Genomic DNA, 21,992 nt, shown 5'->3' on the forward strand with positions numbered 1-21,992 from the left:
TGAGCACTGTAACTGAAGGTAAACAGATCCAATACTTGAAAGTGTCTACGAATAAGTAATTGTAATCAGACTATAAACCACAATTTCTGTGGTGTTATGAACAATACAAAGACAACCATGTCTGAAAACACTACTCTGCTTTCGTTACACAAAACTGGACTTCTTGACTAGTAAAGAAACTCTGAGGAAAACTGCTCGACTCTGAAGGATTTTATTTTAAATGGTGCCTGCTTAGAGTCATTATTTATTTTTCATATACACTACACTGTGAATAAATGTTGAAAACTGACAGTGTATGACGAGTATTGCCAAACAACATTGTCAGGCAACGGTTCATTGCTGTAAAAGATGAGTTTCGTTTCGAGGTTATTTGTCCTCTATGACAATAGTGGTGAAGATTCGGACTGAAATGTAATAACGGACAGAAAGCAGTTAAAAATAAGTAGGGAACAAAGGAAGATGCACTTCCGGCACTAAGGAGCTCCAACTTATCGTCTGTATTCCAGTGTTGCAATTTTGTTTCAAAGTGGGTCCCTATCTACTGCCACCGTAACATCTAGACCTAAGTCCCATAGACCCGTTATGGAATTTTCCAAGGAATAAGATCCACTGTCGTAAGGCGTCAAGCGTCTCACTCTCTAAGCAGGAAAAGTAACGGCTGATGCATTTGCTGCTAATAACGAAACACATTGAGTCTGGTACCACTTTTTTGACGTTACGCTACTTCGGGGGCTTGAGCGTCAGCTTCGTTGCTTTCATATTGAATTAGCTTCTCAGTTGACCTCACAAGGCAGAGTGGATCTCCTTCCAGATCCACCCCCGAGAAATGAATCTGAAGCGATAGCTGGGAATTGAATCCGTGAACTTCAGCCAAGCGGCCAGTTTGCTTTTGCAGCTGTGATATTAACATTTCCTCTTGTGACATTAGAAGACTTGAAAGACCGTGGTCTAGCGGTTCTGGCGCTGCAGTCCGGAACCGCGGGACTGCTACGGTCGCAGGTTCGAATCCTGCCTCGGGCATGGGTGTGTGTGATGTCCTTAGGTTAGTTAGGTTTAAGTAGTTCTAAGTTATAGGGGACTTATGACCTAAGATGTTGAGTCCCATAGTGCTCAGAGCCATTTGAACCATTGTTTGAAAGACCGTGTATGAAGCTAAAAATTGTGATATGACTACTGTGGAAGAGATACTGTGGTGAACGAGAAACCAAATCAGTCGTCATAGATTGGAACAAACAGTCGGCATTATCATCTGTGAGTGAAACACCAGATCATGAATTTACCAACACAGCTGTGGCAAATAGCGCCATCTGAGGGGAATGAAGTGTTACGGGTACTATCAGTGAAATATCGTGAACGCCAGCTGCGAGATAAGTTGTACGTTCTGTTTCTGTTCTTATTCTAAATGGGCAACTCATTCGGTGGCGCTTAAAGGCGTGTAGGGTGTGACAATGCTCCGCTTCTAAGAGTACTACAGTCAATAGGTCTGTTGATGTTTTTATAAATATTGTGAATCCGAGGTATCGATATTTAAAAAGATATCATTATCGGCACTTCATATATCGACACATTTATTGCTATATCGATATAAGGACAGAAAAAATACCGAAGAAACGGCAAAAACAAAAAAAAAAAAAAAAAAAAAAAAAAAAGAGAAATTCGACTGTACATTGTAAACATACAACTAGTTTTATATCTGTATATTTAAGTATTGATTTATTTTGAGATATTTTGCACATCACCAAGCTAGCAGCCTGCTTATCCCCCTTAGAGCTAGAACTGAAAGGAAAACAATGCACGTTTACGCTTGATGTTAACCTCTTTGGTAACAATTTTAACTGCAGGTAAGTGGAACAATAAAAAGGTATATCATCCGGTTTCGTCACATATGGGATTTGTCTGAAACAACTTCATGTCGACTTCCCTGATTTTACATTTCTGGAGACGTCAGCGGCCTAGGAAGTGTACTGTCAACATTTCGAGGTGATGTTAAACGTTTCAGTTTCTGTTGGCAGCGCCAAGTGCCGATTACGTCAACATTTCTCCTCACAAATCTCCGCCCACCGCAAAGACCAGTCTTGTCATTCAGATGTTTGTTCATCTGTTTCAGGAACTGTTTTTGAAGAACGCTGCTGTGAAGAAATAGCACACTAGTAGCTTAATTTTTTTTTTATTTTTTTACGCAACTCGTGTGCTGCTTCTTCACATTGGAGATCTTGTTGTTCCAGTCCCACAGCAACCCCCCACACCCCCTCCAAGTGCAAACGGACTTCTTATTTGTGCCATTTATACTTGCTTCACACAGTCAAAGAGAAATATTGGACGTCATTAATATTCAAAAAATAGTAAGACCACTTCACATAGTGAAAGTAAAATTACGTTCTACTACGTATTTCAAAATAACAGCTTCAAATAATTATCAAAAATTGCGAAAAAATATAATACAATGTTGCCATTTCGATACCGATGTATACATGAAAAAGATATCGCCAGTAAATACCGATGTTTCTCTGGAACGAATAGTGATATATCGATATTATACCAACAGTCTAATAGCTTCCTCCGCTGCAAAATCGACGGCGCTGCCACCATATTCGCGTTACCATACTGATTTACAGAGTAATAGATTAGGGAGAGGGAAGGAGACAGTGCAAGTTGGCATAAGGTGCAGAACAGCATCAAAACATTCGACAGACTGATGAGTTGATGAAGAAAAAGAGTTACTGGGCTAGGTAGGTTATCTGCAGATGAATAATCAACACCATGGAAATGAGTAAGTCATTAACACGAAATTTAAAATTCATGAATTACGGCAGGCGAGATATCGGCTGTAGCTGCGTAGAGTGCTTCGTAATAATTTATTGGCGGACTGCCGAGTTCGCAAAAGCAACAACGGTGGGGCTTTCGTTAGGCGCGGACTGCAGGGGTGAGGGTCTTCGGGGGGAGAGAGCTGTTTCACTTCTCAACCTGCATTCCCCAGAGACTAGTGTAGCTCTCGCTAGACGAGGAGCAACGTGATTTCGGCATTTGGCAGCGAGAAGCTCGTCCGACTCGGGGGAATCGGCGCCGCTCCAGAGCTTATCTGCAAGTATGCTGTGCGCTTGAAGGCCTGGGGAGGGGGAGGAAAGGGCGAGGGAGGAAAGGGGGGGGGGCAGCGAAGGCGGACGAGCGTCCCGAAAGGCTACCTGCTCCGCCGCTGCCAGCGATCGGTGTAATGAGGCGAGGGAAGGGCGAAGAGCAGGGCAGAGCGAGACGCGGCCTGCCCCTGTGTGTGCGTGTGTGTGCGTGCGTGTGCGAACACGGGGCCGAGTCGATAACAGGCCCCGCGGCGGTTTGCAGGCTATCGGGTGCAGCCGGTGCTAATCCCAAGCGCTTGCCAGATGCCCTGCCGCCGACGCATCTCGAGCGAGCTGACGCTCCGAGACACAGGACGTGCTGCCATCACCTGGGACGTCTAACGCGCCACCGGGAAATTATTACGCAGCCCTGCAAAGGACTCCGGCTCTCTCTGGGAACTCTGCACACATCTGGCACATCAGCGTATTAGGGCTTGCGCACAGCGAAGCAAATTCCACTCGGTTTCCTAGGAGACGCTCCTAATACGTAGCTAGTGTGAGTGAAGTACGGTAATGTAAATGTTAAGGAGTCAGTTCCCTTTTTAAAGTTCTGTGTGCGATTTCATTTTTTACGATATCTTGTTAAAAGGGTAGCAATCTACGATATTACTCGCTCTTGAATATAAATATGACTCTGTGTCTGCCTCGTGTTTACCTACCTGACATAACAAACCAAATAAAACCAAATAGATATCACCCTCCTACAATTACTACACACACACACACACACACACATATATATATATATATATATATATATATATATATATATGGTGTTACAAAAAGGTACGGCCAAACTTTCAGGAAACATTCCTCACACACAAATAGAGAAAAGATGTTATGGGGACATGTGTCCGGAAACGCTTGATTTCCATATTAGAGCTCGTTTTAGTTTCGTCAGTATGTACTGTACTTCCTCGATTCACCGCCAGTTGGCCCAGTTGAAGGAAGGTAATGCTGACTTCGGTGCTTGTGTTGACATGCGACTCATTGCTCTATAGTACTAGCATCAAGCACATCAGTACGTAGCATCAACAGCTTAGTGTACATCACGAACGTGGTTTTGCAGTAAGTGCAATGTTTACAAATGCGGAGTTGGCAGATGCCCATTTGATGTATGGATTAGCACGGGGCAATAACCGTGGCGCGGTACGTTTGTATCGAGACAGATTTCCAGAACGAAGGTGTCCCGACAGGAAGACGTTCGAAACAATTGATCGGCGTCTTAGGGAGCACGGAACATTCCAGCCTATGACTCGCGACTGGGGAAGACGTAGAACGACGAGGACACCTGCAATGGACGAGGCAATTCTTCATGCATTTGACGATTATCCTAATGTCAGCGTCAGAGAACTTGCTGCTGTACAAGGTAACGTTGACCATGTCACTGTACGGAGACTGCTACGGGAGAACCAGTTGTTTCCGTACCATGTACAGCGTGTGCAGGCACTATCAGCAGCTGATTGGCCTCCACGGGTACACTTCTGTGAATGGTTCATCCAACAATGTGTCAATCCTCATTTCAGTGCAAATGTTCTCTTTAAGGATGAGGCTTGATTCCAACGTGATCAATTTGTAGATTTTCATAATCAACATGTGAGGGCTGACGAGAATCCGCGTGCAATTGTGCAATCACGTCATCAACACAGATTTTCTGTGAACGTATGGGCAGTCATTGTTGGTGATGTCTTGATTGGGCCCCATGTTCTTCCACCTACGCTCAAAGGAGCACGTTATCATGATTTCATACGAGACACTCTACCTGTGCTGCTAGAACATGTGCCTTTACGAGTACGACACAACATGTGGTTCATGCACGATGGAGCTCCTGCACATTTCAGTCGAAGTGTTCGTACGCTTCTCAACAACAGATTCGGTGACCGATGGATTGGTAGAGGCGGACCAATTCCATGGCCTCCACGATCTCCTGACCTCAACCCTCTTGACTTTCATTGTCTACGCAACCCCGGTACCAAATGTAGAGACTCTTCGTGCTGGTATTGTGGACGGCTGTGATACTATACCCCATTCCCCAGGACTGCATCAGCGCATCAGGGATTCCATGCGACAGAGGGTGGATGCATGTATCCTCGCTAACGGAGGACATTTTGAACATTTCCTGTAACAAAGTGTTTGAAGTCACGCTGGTACGTTCTGTTGCTGTGTGTTTCCATTCCATGATTAATGTCATTTGAAGAGAAGTAATAAAATGATCTCTAACATGGAAAGTAAGCGTTTCCGGACACATGTCCACATAACGTATTTTCTTTCTTTGTGTGTGAGGAATGTTTCCTGAAAGTTTGGCCGTACCTTTTTGTAACACCCTGTAAATATGTGTGTGTATGTGTGTGTGTGGTTATAATTAAATTTTCCATATTCAACACATCATAAGACGGAAAATAATTACTGTACAAGTACCAAACGTGGTAGCATTAATGAACAGGGTATGGGGTGCATGATTTCCCAGCGCCACCGTCCAGTTCCTACTGCAAGCTCCCAACGACTGGTATTTAGATCGTAAATGTCGTTAATTCTCGCTGTCTGTGGCAGGCTGAGAAGAGAGTTTGCTTAATTTTATCAGCAGGGATTACTTCCATTCATTTTTATATAATCCTGCTGTGGGGAAGGATCTTATGCACACTTTTTCTCTCTCGGCAGCATAACCTTCCCTGACCATTCTGCCCGGTTTAGAATTGATGTTTAGGCCCATCAAAGTTCAGAATACAATCTTATCGATTGAATTTGAAGTCGCAACGGATAACGCAATTGTAATTTTGGGGATAGTCAGAGAAAACTACATCCTGCACGAATCTAGTCTTGTGCCAATAATTTTAATAAAGGGGCAGCGTGATTGATACGATTCTCCTTTCTTAGGTATGGTTTAAATGAGCAAGCCGAGAACGGAAATTACTTCGAAAAACAAAGTTAATTTTATTTTAACCAACATTAGACAAATTTACGAAGTTACTTCTTATCAATCTTTTGAATACACATTTCACTAAATCTGCTTTGAATTTTCATTTAACTATGGACAAAGATTCACTGTTCATTAATTATGTAAAGTAATTGAAGTTACGCTGATAATTTCTATCAGCTGATAGTACCATAACACTGATTTTAACAATGTAACGAAACCTATTGTGACGTTACACTACCATGGATACTAAGTGCCATGATCACTAATCGTGATTCATAATCTCACACACCTGACCAGCCAGAGTGCAGTTGTTGACGTGTCAACTTGAGGTTGGACAAAAGGAGCAGGTCATTATTGGTGGACTTCTATTATCAAAACAACAGAAATGCTGCTAATCGAGAATATCTCCGGCTGAAAGGATTACGGAAGGGTCCTCTTTCTCCGCCTGATGTGCGGAGCGTGACTAAGAAGTTCGACTCGACAGCAGTGCCGGGCGTCGCTCAGTGAAAAGGCCGACGACCGGTTGCACCACAAGAGGCTGACGAAATCGCTGTTGCTAGGGCAGACAACGCTGTCCGCAATTCCCGATCATCAGGCAGTGCGCATTATGTGTCACGACAGTTGAACACCCCGCGTTTCACTGTACGGAAGGTGCTCCGAACCATCCTCAAATGGTTTCCGTACAAGATCCATATCGTACAGCAGCCTGCACCACAGGACGCACAACGACGTGTTGACTTCCCTCTCCACTTTCTCGCAAAGCTTGAAGTTGACGAGGGTTGGCCCTGGACCATCCTATGGACAGACGAAGCTCACTTTTCTCTGACGCCTGAGCTGATCACACGGAATTGCCGAGTGTGGGGACCTTCACTCCAGTCACTGTGCGCTACGTTCTCTGTGTGGTGAACGTATCACCGTATGGTGTGGTTTCATGGCCACGATCATCATTCATCATTCCTTTTGAGAAGTTCGGCGCTCAAGGACCAAAGACGCGCAGTGTGACTGGTCAGCGTTACTGCGATAGTCTTCGCCAGCTGTCATACCTCCCGTACAGCTGAGAGACGCATTGAATACAACAGTTTTCGTGCGCAGAACATCGCTCGTGAAGCTCACCCCCTTCTCCAAACCACATTTGGAAACGATTGAATTATCAGCCGATCGTTTCCAAATGCTTGCCCGATCATCTGATCTCACTCCCTGTGATTTCTGTTTGTGGATCTGGACAGGGTTTGCCAGGGGAACATGTGCTCATCTCAAGCGCAGCATATCAGTCGTCAGCATATCTATGAACATGCTCCGTTCTACTGTGCAGAATGTAATCCTGTGCTTTCAGACTCTTTGAACACTGATGGGCGCCATATTGAGCCCCTTTTGTAACAGTAATGGTACCGGTATATAATGGCATGATGAGCCGTAGCAGCACATTAAAAATATTTCAGCTGAATTGATTCTGCATTATTTCTCTTTCCAATGCCCTTGATATTAAAGCTACCAAGTTTGGTACTGGTACGGTAGTTAGTTTCTGTGTCCTGATGTGTTAAGTAGGGAAAGTTTAATTCTAGCCACCCGGTACACACACACACACACACACACACACACACACACACACACACACACACACGTCCGCAGCTCGTGGTCGTGGGGTAGCGTTCTCGCTTCCCACGCCCGAGTTCCCGGGTTTGATTCCCGGCAGGGTCAGGGGTTTTCTCTGCCTCGTGATGACTGGGTGTTGTGTGATGTCCTTAGGTTAGTTAGGTTTAAGTGGTTCTAAGTTCTAGGGGACTGATGACCATAGATGTTAAGTCCCATAGTCCTCAGAGCCATTTGAACCATTTTTGAACACACACACACAAACACACATATGCACTTCTGCTTATAAAAAATCTTGTAGAGTAACTAGTACTCCCAATTCTTTATTGTAGTGATGCCATTCTTCAAGAACTGTCATATATGATGTGCACGTTGTAGGGCAGAGACATTTCAAAAATTTGCCACAAGGCGTGCAAAAGGAACGACTTTCAATTACGATCGCAGATTCGAATTGATTTAAGATTATGGATTGGTTGACGTAGGTCATGGGACAATCTGATTACTATTTTGAAAAGTCGGCGAAATTAATTATTAAATAAATGATATTTACTCTCTTCTGCAACAAGGAACTCATTACTAAGACTAAGTTATCTGTGCACCGTTCAATCTTTCGACCAACTTTGTTGTATGGGAGCGAAAGCTGGGTGGATTCAGGTTACCTTATCAATAAGGTTGAGGTTACGGATATGAAAGTGGCTAGGATGATTGCAGGTACTAGTAGATGGGAACAATGGCAGGAGGGTGTCCACAATGAGGAAGTCAAAGAAAAACTGGGAATGAACTCTATATATGTAGCAGTCAGGGCGAGCAGGCTTAGATGATGGTGTCATGTTACACGCACAACGTTACCCTCAGCAGTAGAGGGTAGGAGGAGTCGGGGTAGACCAAGGAGAAGGTACCTGGATTCGGTAAAGAATGATTTTGAAGTCATAGGCTTAACATAAGAAGAGGCATCAATGTTAGCACTGAATAGGGGATCATGGAGAAATTTTATAAGGGGACTATGCTCCAGAAAGGCATAATCAGTCTTAAATGATGATGATGATGATGAATATGATGATGATGATAAATGATATTAAACCAATTTTCCCCGACAGTTAGAGACCACCGTAGGCGTGCCTAACCGAGGGGATTGGAGTCTCATAGAAGCGGAATAATTTTCTGAACCCCAGATTCATTATTCCTGATGCTTTTCAAGTTGGTGAAAATCCACAAAAAGCTCCATCTTCAAATTATGCGGTGTGGGACTGCTGCTGTTCGATGAATTGTAAAAATACTATCCCAGCAGCCGTTATTTTTATAATTTTTTTTATTTTGGCTACAAGTTTCCACTCCACAGTATAGTCGTCTTCTTGCCCTGTAGCTTGAATGACAGGTAACAAGATCGCTCGTGAAGTGTTCATCGGAAACCAGGCGGAAATATTGCTTCCCTGTTCTAAAATTTACGTCTTGATTCATCTGTCGTTCATGCTACAGGGCCTGAAGATGATTCTATTGAGAAGTCGAAACTGGTAGCGTAAATGAAAAACTATAAAAATATGACCTGTTAGAATATTAATTTTTACAAAATCCATAAATTCTGACTGATCCGTTAGTGTGAAATTCATGTCGTGGCTGCTTCCTGGCGAAGAGGTACTCAGATCGTCCCAGTCCTTCTCATACCTACCGCCACTCCAGTATCCCCAACCTCTGAGCGGTAAGGCTTTCCCTCACTGGCCAGAACAAATCGTAACTGCCACTCCGTTAGGTTGGTCACGGGGTCTTCGTTCTCCTGGACATCTCGTGGTGTGGTACGGCGTCCACGTTACCAAAAGTTCCCAAAGACGTGCTCGACATCGCAGTCGATCGCAGTCCTTGCTTGTAGCACGTCGTTATCGGCACCTGCGCGGGTGTCCCCACCATTTTGTTTCCTGTGTGCACGCTTCCTGTGTTTGGTAGTATCCATGGACTGCGCATTTCGTGTTAGTGCAGCTTTGGTCGGTTATAACGCTAAGAGTATTTCGGTGGAGATTTTATAGTGATGCAGCCATCAGCATCTGATCAGTAGGCGTGGCAAAGCTGAGCATGATTTCGCTATGGGGAATTTGTGCTGCTCCTCTCTGAACTTCAGTCACCTCAGTTCTCTCGGCTGCTAACCATTTGCACTCTCTCTCTCTAAAGAGGCGCTGTATGAGCTATTCAGACGCTCGTTTCTGTCAGAGTTACCTCTTTTATTTATCTTGACCTTCACAAACACATTTCCATACCACATCTGATTTAATTACGGGTGGAGTAACCATTTTTATTCTATTATTACCCAACATTTAATTGTTATTTTATTTATCTATTTATTTTGGAACAACATCTTGGTCTGTAGAATTAATCTGTTGCTTCCTATAAATGATCTTTTCAGCTCTAAAAAACCTCTGCTAGACGAAACGGAGTCCCTTGGCACCCACGATCAAGACAAAGGCAGATTATAAGGTGAGACCAAGTATAACTGCCAACTGGGGGTCAGGGGCAAGACCGCTTTAGTAATTAATCAATGTTCAATGAGAAAACCTAGCAGCATCCACAATGTGAATGCGATACAGTTGTGAAGGTTGTTTTTTCCAGCCATAGATTATTAAAGCTGGCTAAACATGGTTGTATCAAGGCTACGTGCAGATCAGCGTCGTGACGACAACAGCCACTGTGTGCTTTACTCTCTGCATAGTCAGCGCACTTTCTCTTACCTACCTTCAACTCCACGGTCTGAAAAATGTAGCAGAAATGATCTCAGCACAGAAACATCCTCTCGATACCACCTAAACACTAAACTTATTAAAATTTTCTGCGTTAAGAAGCCGAATTAACTTCTTTCAGCATCGAAAGAGTGCTAATGGCCCTACTTTTATCATAGTAGCTATAATTTCCCTACATTCCACTCCCGTCATTATCCCCACCCCACCCCTCCCCTCTCAGTTCCGTACCTTTCCCTCACGCTTTACGCTTACTTACTGTGCCCTCTACTATCGAGCCAGTTTGCTCTTCCTTAACACTTACCACTTACTGTGACTGTTAGTTCAGTCTTCCACTCAGCCATTATCTCTACTGCTTCTGGTGGTGTTAAACGCGGTTTAAAATATGGTAAAGAAATTAATACTACAGTTATTTTAATGTGTGCTATTACTACTATAAAGAAGAACATGTCAACAGGAGGAACAAATCAAGGTTTGACAGAAGGGTGCAAACATCTAGAAGTAAAAATCGCAGAACAGAGTAAAGAGGATAAGAAAACTAATTCAATAATAAATACTTCCAAGTTCACTATTGCAAAGTTAAAAGATGTGTTATGCGGTCAGACTAGAAAAGAAACAAAAGGAAAATTATTAAAAACAATTATTGTAATCATAATGACATATACATCAGAAGTAATGACCGTTACTTGTCATTTAATGAAGTAACTGATAGCAAATGCGATGGGATTCTGAAGAATTTCTGCAGGAATATCCAGGAAGGAAACGGTCAGAAATGGTGTCATCAGGAAGAAAGTGGACGTCACGAGTTAGATTAGTTCGATAATTGATTTTGTGAAGAACAGCAATTCTTACAGTATGGACATACGAAAAGGATGTCAGATAATTAGTTTTCCACGAGGGATTATGGGATGGGAGCCACCAGGAAGGCAATGTGGTTAATCACAAGAACAAATATCGAATCTTAGAATACCGGAAACGGTAAATGCACTGTAAATGCATAGTAAAAATAGTGAATACTGTTATTAATAAGTATAATTTTTATTTTGATAGTTATAATTAACTACATAACAGTGTTTCATATGTATAGGTAACTCAACAATAAATACACATAGAAACCAAAGCCTTCTTCCAGTTTTGTTGTAGTACAAGAGTTGGGGGTGGCTTCAAAATTTTCGAAGAAAGAATAGTTTATGATCCTGGTTATAGTGTCGTCAGCATATGAGAAACCAAAAATTTTCTCTCTCCGCTTTGGTGCACAGGAATTTTTCTGCACCTGGGAGTTATCCTTTAGAGCCCTGTTTTATTTACGGAAAAATGAGGTACAGGGTATCAACCACAGGAGAACAAAGACAATAACTATTCATGCTTCCAAGATTTATAGGAAAACTACGACCACAGATATAATAATAACGGAAAATTCTCAACACCCAGTGACACACAAACATGCTGCCTTTCATTCTGGGGTGCATCACCTAATATCCACCAACACGAGTGAAGATACCTTCCAAATGGAATTACATGCAATCAAACAAATAGTACCAAAAAACGGCTATCCCCCTACCATGGTAGACTCCATAGTTCACAAAAAGCAGAAACAACCGATATACTCTCATCTTTACCCTGTCCTTGACTCGCCACCTCAGCAATGCAATAAATGGTGCGCAGTTCCATTCTTAGAAAAAGTCTCACTGGATGTAGCCAGAAAACTTAAACCCAGGATCGCAAAAACATAATTTTCTGTGCACAATACTGTTGGACACATTTTACCTAATGGTAAAGATAGCACTGTAGCTTCCGAAGAGAGTGGAATACATAAAATCATATGAAACCGCGGCTAATTCTATGTAGGACAGTATGAGAGGGTAATATGGATGTGCTTGAAGGAACACCACAGATTTTGGAAACTTAGAGAAGGAGACTCCACCTTTGCAGACCATCTGCGTGAAGGATGCCGTAGTTAGAAGTTGAAACCCGAAGTATTACACCACATCCGGAGAGAGAAAGTGAATTATCTCGCAATATTGGAAATTAATAAACTCGTGTTCACCAACCCAAGCTTAGTGCTGAATGGCCAGACACAGTTCCCTTACTCCCCATTTTTAATAGCAGGTACTACTGTAATCCCATCTAGGCCAATTTGTAAATAACCCCTCTTACCCAGTTCTCCATTCCTATTTTCAGTTGATTTCTATCGCTGCGTTAAAAAAATTTTATTATCTAGAATCACAGCTGCTTCACTCACCTGCTTAGCACTACTACACCTTGTCTGGTTGTAATTTGGGACCTATTTAAGACATTACTTTGTTCAGCCACAGCTTTAGAATACATGAACAAAGTTTATTATTCATTTATTTTCTTCTGTGTACAACTGTTATAATTTGACTGAAGTTCATTAGTAAATGTGTCATATATTTTGTCTTAATTGAATAATCTCACACCGTATTTACACTGAAATAAACCCTCTTGCTTTACAGTTTAAACATGGCTGTTACTCGGCAACAGTATACTAGTTTCAACATGGGTTTATACAGACAACCGGTTGCAAATTACTGTTTCGTACATTGACCTGGGTATCGGCAGCTAATAAGGGTGTGTTCATCAGAATGAAATTTTGATAAATGTAAAATTACATTGCGAAAAAGCAATGATCTGATTTTAGATCAGCTGTTCTCTTGTAAAACTTAAACATTTTATTGTATTTTATTTTTGACGTGAGCATAACTACTCTAAAATCGGACCATTGCTTTTTGGCAATGTAATTTTACGATTTATCAAAATTTCATTCTCATGAATACACCAGTAGTATGTGTCGAAACCTATGGCAATGTACCAGAGAGTAGTCTGCAACCGGTTGGATACATAATCCTATTTTGATACCCTGTTCTTTTATTCTTACTTCTAACATAAATATTTTTTCATTCCTGGAAAGGGATACTAGTTTAAAATCTTTTAATCAACAAAATTTCACTGCACCACATACTTATCTTTGTACCTGTTGATGGCACAACAGCCGAAAACCCATTCGTGTGCCAAATAATAAATATTGTAGAATATTACGATAGTGTTGTGTTTCATTCATAACATGTCAGATATTCTACCAAGAACTGACGGAAGAGTCAATCAATGCAAAACTATTTCACCCAGCGAGCAAACTATATTAGGCAAGTGTAATAGTCTTGGAATTCAAGATAAATGGGAGAATCCAAATTAAAGATAGAGGAGGTGATGACGGGTGTAAATTCTACTCAATCGTCACTAACGATGATTAGTTCGGGCTCCAGAGAAATGTAGAAACACACGGGTTTTCTTAGAAGATAGATTAAAAAAAGGCAAATCTACCTTTATATAATTTGTAGATTTACAGGAAAGGTTTGATGATTTTGACTGCATTACGCTGTTTGAAGTTTTGGAGGTGATAGTGATAAAATGCCGGCGAGCGAAAGATTATTTAAAGCTTGCACAGAGTCAAGACTGCTGTTAAAAGAGTCAAAGGACGTGAAAGGGATGCAGTGACTCAGAAATTGGTCAGATGAGACTATGATTTATCGTCGATGTTACAGAATCCTTGTATTAAGCATGCATTAAAGGAAACCAAGAAAAAATTTGAGACTGGAATATTCAGGGAGAAGAAAGAAAACGTCGAGGTTTGCCGACGTTATTATGATTCAATCAGAAACATAGAAGTACACGGAAAATTAGCTGACGGAAAGGGCAATGTCAGTAAACTAGGTTCTAAAATGAATTTTCCAAAAGAGGACAGCGTACGTTAATTTGTCGTTAATAATTATTAAGTAACACACAGATTATCTCTATCCAACATGCCATAATAGATGTGATATAAATTAATCCATCAGTCCACACGTGAATCGTCACATAAATATGGACAGATAATTTATAATTTCCTTCTGCAAACTTCCGACAATTCACCTTCGGTACGTATCTGACATCGCACCACTGAAGTCCACTTTACTCCATACATGCTTTAACTATAATCTACGTGGTCCTTCCACGTTTACTCTGACGGCGTGCTTAAATGTAATGTTTCCGCATTTTTACGTAAAAACTCTTAAGGCTTTTAACATAAAAGAAACTTTCTTAATATTATACATCTTTACTCTTCATGCCCACACATTTGCAAACCTCTGCCGTTAGATGACTCCAAACTATAACGTGTAAAATGGCGATGTTTAGTCCTAAGTATGTGGGTGCTTGAGAAACAGGGTGCTGTGATTGAGTTTAGAAAAGTTAAAGAACACCTTCGAGGACTTCACTTTGACAGTGATGAAGCGGTGCTAGCAGGTTGCGGCTCTGTCAACAAAGTCAGACATCCTACAGTGACGGTATCAACTATCTGGTCTCTCGTTGGGAGAAATCCAGGGTAACCACGTTCAGGAAGCTATGTACAAGTGGGGTATAGAGCTGTAAAATCTTAATAAAGTCTTTAAATAAAACAAAGATTTTAGAGATTTCACATAAAAATTCTGATGCATTAAATATTATTGCGGTCTTTAGTCCAGAGAAAGGTTTGATGCAGCTCTCCATGCTACTCTATCCTGTGCAAACTTTTTCATCTCCAAATAACTAATACAGCCTATATCCTTTTGAATCTGCTTCATCTCTTGGTCTCCCTCTACGATTTGTACCCTCCATACTAAATTGGTGATCCCTTGACGCCTCAGAACAAGTCCTACCAACCGACACATTCTTCTAGTCAAATTGTGCCACAAATTCCTCTTCTCCCCAATGCTGTTCAGTACCTCCTCATTAGTTACGTGATCTACCAATCTAATCTTCAGGATTCTTCTGTAGCACCACTTTTCGAAAGCTTCTATTCTCTTCTTATCTAAAGTATTTATCGTCCATGTTTCACTTCCATACGTGGCTACGCTCTATACAAGTACTTTCAGAAAAGACTTCTTGACACCTAGAACTATACTCTATGTTAACAAAATTCTCTTCTTCAGAAACGCTTTCCTTGCTATAGACAGTCTACAATTTATGTCCTACCTATTTCACCTTTCATCAGTTATTTTGCTTCCTAAATATCAAAACTCATTTACTACTTTAAGTGTGTCCTTCCCTAATATAGATCCCTCATCATAACCTGATTTAATTTGACTACATTCCATTAGTCTCGTTTTGCTGTTTTTGACGTTCATTTTATATCCTCCTTTCAAGACACTGTCAATTCGGTTCAACTACTTTTTCAGGTCCTTTTTTTTCTTTGACAGAATTACAATGTCATCGGCAAACCTCAAAGTTTTTATTTCTTCTCCATGGATTTTAATTCCTACTCCGAATTTCTCTTTTGTTTCCTTTACAGCTTGCTGAATATACAGGGTGAATAACATCGGGGATAGGCTACAACCCTGTTTAACTCCCTTTCCAACCACTGCTTCCCTTTCATGCCCCTCGACGCTTATAACTGCCATCTGGTTCCAGTACAAATGGTAAATAGCCTTTCGCTTCCTGTATTTTACCCCTGCCACCTTCAGAATTTGAAAGAGAGTATTCCAGACAACATTGTCAAAAGCTTTCTCTAAGTGTACGAATGCTAGAAACGTAGGTGTACCTTTCCTTAATCTATCTTCTAAGGTAAGTCGTAGGGTCAGTATTTCCTCACGTGTTCCAACATTTCTACGGAATCCAAACTGATCTTCCCCGAGGTCAGCTGCTACAAGTTTTTCCATTCGTCTGTAAAGAATTTGTGTTAGTATTTTGCAGCCGTGACTTATTAAACTGATAGTTCAGTAATTTTCACACTTGTTAATAACTGCTTTCCTTGAGATTGAAATTATTATACTCTTCTTGAAGTCTGAGGGTATTTCACCTGATTCCTACATCTTGCATTACTAGTATATATTTTATTTTTATATTCGAGGTACATCATATTAACACTTACGAGCGGTTTCGCGGGTGGATCGACGGACTAGTGTGTACATCACATCTGTTGCGGCACGTTGCATAAAGATAGTTCGTATGTTGCTTGACAATGTCTATAGGGTCCGTAGAGGAAATTAGTCTATAGCATATAAACTGAAATTTATACAGTCCACCATGGAAAATGTTTTCTTTTAGGAAAGACTAGTGTACAGACAAAATATAAGATGAATATCAACAGAAGCAAATAAGGGTAATGGTGAGGGAATACTAAATGGGTCACTAAAATAGCTTATAAGCTTTGCTATTTGAGTAACCAAACAGCTTGCGATGGGTGAAGGAGAGAGGATATAAAACGAATACCGGTTATACCAAGAAATGCATTTCCAAAGAGAAATTATTTAACATAGAACAGTGGTTGATGTATTAGGAAGTCATTTTTGATGTTTTATGCTGCGCTTAGCCTTGGATGCGAAGGAAACGTTGACGATACTCAGGTCACACAGAAAGAGAGTGGAAGCTTTTCAGACGTGTTGCTATAGAGCCGTGCTGATTATAACAAAAGAAGTGATGTCGAATCGAATTAGGTTGTCAAGAAGTATATGGTGAAAGAAGTGATGGGTTGAGAAGACATATCCTCTGGCATCAAGGAATCTTCAGATTGGCAATGGAGGGGAAGTGTGGGAGGGTAGAAATTGTAGAAGGAGATCTACTCTTGACTACAACAAATGTGTCCAAGTGGAAGTTGGATGCAGCAGTTTTGCAAGGATAGAAATGTTTACACAAGGTAGACTGAGTTGCAGAAGTCTACGAAACCGGTTTATGGCTGAACCCAACAATAACAACAGCAACAGAAACAACAACATCTGGTACAGCTATAATGTCATTATTCTACATCTATAAAAATTATATCAATGTCGGTATTTGTGGACAACTGAGTTAGAACTTTCTGTGCTGGTGGGATATTGTCGTAATTTGTACTAGAGTGTGCCCGGCGGCGCCTATGTCAACGGTATCTGCGCGTCTGATGGCAGGTTGATCACAGTTGCATCAAGCTTGGTTCATTACATCTCAGAGATGATGTAGCCCCTAGGCTTTGCGACTGGCATTTCGTATCTAGGGTCTATCTCCGTTTGGGGAAAGCCATTGCCGCCAGAGTCAATTATCGTGGGCAGCTACGTGTTGATGACAGAGGGGCTGCGTGGACTGTAGCAGTTTGTAACGGAGTGCAGTAAATCGGTCGTCAGTTACTACAGGACAAGGCCAACGTGATAGCGTCCAGACCATAATCCTCACTGTATAACACAGAAGCTATCCTCCCAAACCTTCCTCTATCACTCCCCACAGGGCACGTAGTTTTTTTCCCTTGATTTCGTTTCGATTCCCCCCCCCCCCCCCCCCCGAAGAGCGGTAAAAAACATAATGAGAAAATAAATAAAGAAGAAAAAAGGCCGTAAAACGGTGACATTATAAAAAAACTGTAAAATGGTGGAAAGTTACGGAATTTAAAATATAAAAACACTGTGGTGAGGATACAGATGAAGACACTCAATAAGTAGACAGGCACAATTACAAAAGCAATTCGTCAGTCTGGTTTCTGTTCGCATGAGATGAAAAATACAACCAGTGACAGTATGGTGGCTGTTCACAGCGCTGACAGGGAACGCACAACACTGAACACTCACGTAAAACAGCACTATACAGGTGAAACAGCGGCAGATGTGGGTGGAGGGGTGGGGTGGGGGGGGGGGACCCAGACTTATGAGGGAAAGAGGAGGAACCGATGAAGGGAGAGGAAACGGAAAAGGGGGGGTGGATGTGAGGAGGAGTTGTAAAGGCAGTAGAGGGGAGAGAAAAAATGACTGAGGGGAGAGATGGGAGGCCAGGAGAGGGTAGGTGGGGAAGAAACAGGATGGAAGTGGGAAGAGGGAGCCCGGGGAAAGGACAGAGGAAAGGAGGGGGAGGTGAGGATCAGAGTTGATAGGAGGGATAAATGGAGGGGGAGATGGTATCATCTGGGAGGGGGAGTTGACAGAAGCCACCTTGTGAAAGGAGATGAAGGGTGTAGAGATGGAGGGAAGGGGGGACACAGCAGTGAAGGTGCGGCAGAGGGCGGGGGTTGGAGAGGAGAGGAGCAACGAGGGCATTAGGGGGATCAATGCACGGGGAGGTGTAGAGTATGCAGATATGTTCGAGGAATAGGAGCAGATGGGGTAAGGAATCAGGCCGTAGAGGATCTATGTCAGGGATGGAAGGCGTATACAGAAGGCGAGGCGGAGTGCATGGCACTTGAGGATCTGGAGGGACTTATATAATTTGGGGGGAGAGGGGCGGATATCCAGGTGGGACTGGAGTAACAGAGGATGGGACGGATTAAGGATTCTTAGGTGTAGAGGATGGTAGAGGGGTTCAACTCCCATGTCCAGCCAGAGAGGAGTTTGAGGAGTCAGAGGTGGCTGTGAGCTTTGGATTGGATAGAGTGGAGATGAGGGATCCAGGTGAGGTGACGGTCAATGGTGAGCCCAAGGTAGGTGAGGGTGGGGCAGAGGCGGTCAACATGGAGGCAGATGGTAAGGGAGAAATCAATGATGCGCAAGGAGCGAGTGGTACGATCTACAATGATTGCCTGGGTCTTGGAAGGATTGATTTACTGGAGACACTGGTTACACCATGCAGCAAAGAGGTCAAGGTGATTCTGGAGAAGGCATTGGGAGTGTTGGAGGGTAGGAGCGAGGTCAAGGAATGTGGTGTCATCGGCATACTGCAGGAGGTGTACTGGTGGAGGGGGGGTAGAGGAGAGGGGAGAGGACAGATCCCTGGGGCACACCTGCACAGGGGCAGAAGGTGCGGGAATCGGCGTTATGGATGGTAACGTAGGAGGGGCGGCAGGAGGGGAAGGAGGCAATCAGTCTGACATAGTTGATAGGAAGGGCGTGGGTCTGGAGTTTAAACAGGAGACCGGGATGCCAGACACTGTCGTAGGCCTTTTCGAGGTGGTGGCAGACAAAAACAGGGCACGTAGATTGACACTTTAAGGTCCACATATTGAAGTTTCGGATCAAGAAAACCAGCTGTATATGTTACTGTTTAAAATGTTATTTGCACTTCATTCTGAAGTTTTTTTCAAGCACAATACTCACTCTGTGATGTACAGGGTGAGCACAAAGCCTTGCCCTGATTATAAAAATTTATAACAGAATAACCGATTGACATAATAAGTTAAATTATATGCCGTTACATAGGTTAGTGCTACTAGTTGTTGTGACAAATAGATGGCGCTAGTGCTCCCCAAACCGACGCTGTCTGTTAGGTCATGTTAGTTGCTGGCGAAGTGGCGTAGAAGCAGGAGTAAGCGCAATGTGTGCTTTGGTTTCACGAAACGCAATCACCCATCTGTGTTCAGTGTAAATTTCAGGCTTCTTATGGACGCAGCCTTCCTGACGTTATATCAGTAAAGCAATGGTACGTGAAGTTTAACGAAGCAGGCAGCGTTGAAGATCGTCCTCGAAGTGGCAAGCCTCGTGTCAGTGATGCAACTGTTGATCGTGTTCGGCAATCGTTTGAGCGGAGTCCATCTAAATCAACTCGTCAAGCATCTCGTGAACTTCAAACACTGCAAGCAATTCATTAAACGCTTAGGTTGCGTACTTACAAAGTGCAAATCGTGGTGGCCTTGCTACCGAATGATTTGCTGACACGTGCTGAATTTGCGACTGAGATTTTCAAGAGGATTTATGGCGCTAACGATTACTTAAATCGCATATGCTTTACCGATGAATCCACTTTTCATGTCAGTGGAATGGTAAATAGGCATAATGTCCGTATATGGAGTTCAGAGTCTCCACGTGCTACTGTACAGTTACAGCGAGACAGCGAAAAAGTGGATGTTTGGTGCTGCCTCATGCATAAGAAGGTTTTTGAATCGTTTATCTTAGCGGAAAAATCCATTACCACTAATATTTACTTAGGCGTTTTGCAACAATTCATAGCCCCACAGTTAGAAGAATATCAACCATGGGTACTTTTCCAGAAAGATGGAGCACCCACCACTGGGCTTTGATAGTGCGTGATTTCCTGGATGAAACATTTCCGGATCGGTGGATTGGAAGCAACGGTCCAACACCCTGACCACCCCGCTGTCCAGACATTACGCCCCTTGACTTTTTATTTCTGGGGCTATATGAAGGACAGATTCTTCGTCACACCAGTTGCTACGTCGACGAACTGAGGGCTAGGATACAAGCTGCTGTGGGTACTGTGACAGAACACATGTTACGAAACACCTGTCGGGAACTGGAATACCGCCTCGACATTCTCCGAACTACAAAGGGATCACGCGCTGAGGTTAACAAACGTAAGTGGTCTAAAAAAAATTGTAACACTAACTTATATAACGGCATCAAATGTAAATTATTATGTCAAACGATTATTATTGTTATAATCAGGGCAGGATTTTGTGCTCACCCTGTATTACAGATTTTACATTAATGATAACAGAAGGTGTAACTACAATTTAAAAAAGACTTCGACTAGGGTTCTTAAGCATTTCCGCCAGCGACTGGCTTGTCTGTGAAAACTGTGAAACATTCTGGCATGCAGAGAAGTGTGTATGTTGCACCCAGGTTGTTCCTTTCCCAGTTGCTTTGCCAGCAGACTGATTCGTCTTCTCCGAAGGAAAGTTGCAAACCCCTGTCGGATGCTGCTTCATTTCAGCTGTTGTAATTTTTTCAGAAAACGTCTTTCAAACCCACTCCTGACAGTTTCACTAGGAACAATTGTTTGCTTCATTGCGAGAGGGAGCTAACCTACAAATTGTTAAAAGTGAGTTATTGATATAGTTAGATATTACTACTATTTATTTAAAATTCAACAATATATATGTATAATTACTATCGTTTAATCTTCCACTGTCCAAAAAGAAAGGGGTTCAGAACATCTCTGAATCGCAGTTTTGCATTCCGAGAAGGGGGTAACGTTACGTCAATTACACGCACTTGCAGTCTCAAATTTCAGTGTTGACACCATGGCTGACGGTGACTATGATTCCGTGCCTGTGAAAAACCTAGAAAACATTCAAGAAATAGAGATGCCTTGAAGAAAAGAAAGGCAAAATTACAAAGAAAACTGGGACTACACTAGGCGAGTGAAAAAGTAACGAAGCTGAATCCAGCGATGAAATAGGGTAGCGTTTGCAAGGCTGAGGTTTTGAACAAAAGGACTGGAAGGCCTCGGAAACGCAGAAAAGAAACAGATTTCAGTCTCCTCACCGATTACTTGCGCTGACAAAATGCGAAGTGTTTGTATCCTAATGGCTGAAAGATTCTTGCTGCTAAACACAAGCACTTGACGTCTACGTTCCCTTATATTCCTGCTCTTCAATAAGACACTTATGGTGCTAGTAGCCATATTTAAGATGTTTTAAATTTAAATAATTGGGTTGCTTTACAACAGCCCTGTTTTCATCAATTACTTGTTTTAAAATGCAGTTGGGTTCAATTTACTTCAACATGAATTTCTTTAAACATTTATGGCTTACTAATAGTGTCTGGGATTCCTTTTACACCAACTCGAAGCAACAGTCTATATCAAAACCCATGGTTATGTTGAGCCATCTGGTTTCTTCTCCTCCTCGAAGTCGCCAGCTTCATATGGGATGATGTATAATTTACTACATTAATCTGCTCTTTTTCAGGATGGAAGTAGTTAGTATGTCGTTACAACCATCTTTTTTAAAAAAAAAAATTTTGCCTGTAAAAATTAGAATTTTCAGTT

The sequence above is a fragment of the Schistocerca americana genome, chromosome 6, assembly GCF_021461395.2.
Source record: "Schistocerca americana isolate TAMUIC-IGC-003095 chromosome 6, iqSchAmer2.1, whole genome shotgun sequence".
NCBI classification, from domain to species: Eukaryota; Metazoa; Arthropoda; class Insecta; order Orthoptera; family Acrididae; genus Schistocerca; species Schistocerca americana.